This window comes from Nannospalax galili, unplaced genomic scaffold (assembly GCF_000622305.1).
Source record: "Nannospalax galili isolate Female #2095 unplaced genomic scaffold, S.galili_v1.0 scaffold417, whole genome shotgun sequence".
NCBI lineage: Eukaryota > Metazoa > Chordata > Mammalia > Rodentia > Spalacidae > Nannospalax > Nannospalax galili.
The window spans coordinates 194,498-197,401 of NW_008340785.1; the positions used below are offsets into that span (position 1 = coordinate 194,498).

At 35.7% G+C, this 2,904-nt stretch overlaps 1 protein-coding gene across 1 annotated transcript in view; it reads left to right on the forward strand.

Moving 5' to 3' along the window:
• Tbc1d32 (TBC1 domain family member 32) overlaps positions 1–2,904 on the forward strand; it is a gene marked incomplete at its 5' end in the record, with an annotated part of 270,497 nt that overhangs the window by 191,773 nt on the left and 75,820 nt on the right. The window lies entirely within an intron of this gene.

Sequence of the window (2,904 nt, forward strand, 5' to 3'; positions counted from 1 at the left end):
TATTTTATTCTGAGACTATTACATTTGCAATTAAAATGGTTTATTATTTTAAACAATTTTCATATCAAGCTAAGACATTCATTTGAATCAAGCTTTGTTAAGTGGGAATAAGTATGATGCCATTGGCTGATCCTTTTTCAACAGCATAGGCTTTTCGTAGTGATTCAGGTGATGGGAGAGTTGTGTCTTCTGCCTCTGGCGTTCGGAGTGCTCTTCTACGCCAGTACCTGTTTCCCTCTCTGACTCTCTTCTAACTTTACATTTAATGCAGAGCTTTTGTTGACAGTCTCTGGTTTATTCGCTGCATTATTACTTACTTACTGTCAGATGCCTATTATGTCTTCTGCATTATTTTGTTCATATCAGTAAATAATATTCATCAGAACTTCAGGCTTCAGTGATGATGTCTATTTTCTTTTGTTTTGTTTATGAGACAGTCTTGCTATATAGCCAGTGTGCTCTGGAACTTAGAATTCTCCGCTTGCTCGGGTTGCAGTTATGCACCACCTCACCTGGTTCAAGATAATCTATTTTTCTGATCATTGAGTTTTTCTTTTTTATTTATTCATTTATGTTTATCTTATGTGTATGAGTGTTATGCCTACATGTCAGTAAGTTCACCCATGCTGTGCAGTGCCTGCAGAGGACAGAGGAGGGTGTCAGATCCCATGGGACTGTAGTTATGGACAGTTGTTAGCAGCCATATGGGTGATGGGATCGGAACCTGGGTCTTCTACAAGAACAGCTAGTTCTCTTAACTGCTAAGTCATCTTTCTAGCCTCATTGAAATTTTCTCTTATTTTGCCACATCGATTTTCTTTATTTCTAAAGATTTTAATTCTTTATTTGTAAGTTACATTTAGTCCAGATCGCCCATAAACATTTCTTTCACTGAACTTTTGTAGTCCGATAGTAAGAATATCTTCTTTCCAGGCTGTCATAATATCAAATACAAGTCTATAATTTAAACTTTAATTTAATTATGACTCTGTTTCCTGACTTCTTCATTTCTGCTTTAGGGAAACTTCCAATTTTTCTTTTTTTTTCATACCAATGAAAAAATTGATATGATTTTATTCATACCAATGTAGGGTTTTTTCAATTCTGTTTCAAATCAGTGATCATTAAAAATCTGATAGTGTGGGGGCTAGAGAGATGACTCAGCAGTTAGGAAACTGGCTGGTTTTACAAAGGACCCAGGTTCAGTTCCCAGCACCCACATGGCAACTCACAGTTACTATCTGTAACTCCAGTTCCAGGGGATCTCACCCTCTTTTCTGGCCTCCATGGGCATTGCATAACATAGGTGCTCCTGCATACATGCATGCAATATACTCATACACATAAAATAAAAATAAATACAATATTTTAAAAATAGGATAGTGTTTATTTTTATGTACTCAACACCTCACAATCCCTTTAAAAATGCCTTTTTGATATTAATTGGAACTCTCTTTAAAGTGAACATTTTGCAGTAAATACTACTGGCCAATTAATTGTACCTATATCTGAATTTAACCATTTACAAGTATGGCTTTCAACTTTAAGCCCAAGAAATACAGTGTAGAAGACTTTAAAAATAAAAACGACTGAGCACTCATTTTTGTAATTGAATTCAGTAGTATGCAGTAGTTTGCGTCTCTTTGCTTAAAAAAAAAACTCCTCAAAAAATTTTGATGCATAGCCATAATTTCGAGCTATTACCTTTTGAAATGAGCTGAGTTTTTACTGGAGATATAGTCATAAACTTCTAGAGCAGAGCTAGGCTTTGGAAATGAATTATCCAACCCTAGAAAAGTTAAATGACTCATGTCAGTGCACACAACCAGACCTAGCCAGCAGTACTCCTTTTTAACTCAGGGGAGGACTGACAGAACCTCAAACTCCTAATGTTTGATGGCATGGTTGCCTCCAGCAGCATCTCTCACCTTGTTCCTTAACTGTGTCCCATCCTTCTTTGATGTGGAGGGCTCTGCCTCTTGGTAGAAGCCAGCATTACCCATGGAACACATGTCTGGGGTTCCCTTAATTAGCACACTTCTCTACCCACTCCATATTCTTCCTCTACTGTTAAAATAGCTATGGAGCCAGGAATGGGTAGTGCATGTCTGTAGTCACTCAGGAGACTGAAGTAGGAGGTGTTCAATGCCAGTCCTCGCTACAGCATAAGACCCTGTTTCCAGCAAACTGAAAAGGTCCTCTGCATTGTGCCTTCAGGAAGGAAAGCATTAGCATTGCTTCAAGTATGTGTAGGTATGTGTTAATGAAGGAGAAGTTTTATTTCTCAAGTCTGATAATGCAGTTTTCTATGCACTAGAATTTAATATATTATTTAACTTTAAGCTGATCTGAAAATGTCTTAATTGCATTATTGTCACTGTGCGGCATGATCACTGAGAGGAAATCTGTTCTTGGGCAATAGGAACATCTAACCAGACTATTTAGGTTTTTTTTTTTAATGTCACATATATTTAAGTTTTATTTTCTTAAAACTTTTAATTTTGTAAAATTGGACAGTGTCGCTAATAACATAGCCCTAAAGTTTTACATTATTTAAACTTAGAAAACTAAACTATAGTTTAGTTCATCATAAAATATAGGATCACAAGTATCAGATTTAAGTAATTAAAAGGTCTTTCATAGCCTCTACTCACATACTTAATCTAATTACCTTGTAGTGAGTATACATAAAAGTGTATTTAATATATGGCTAAATTTTTTAATGCCATTAACAACTTAATAATGTAAATTATAGTTAATATGTGAATGATAATTGATAGTTTTAAAGTTGAGCATAATACTATTGGAGTTGAGAAATTTTATTTGTGCATGCATGTGTATGTGCATGCGTGCATGTATGTGTGTGCGTGCGTGTGTGTGTGTGTGTGTGTGTGTGTGTGTGTG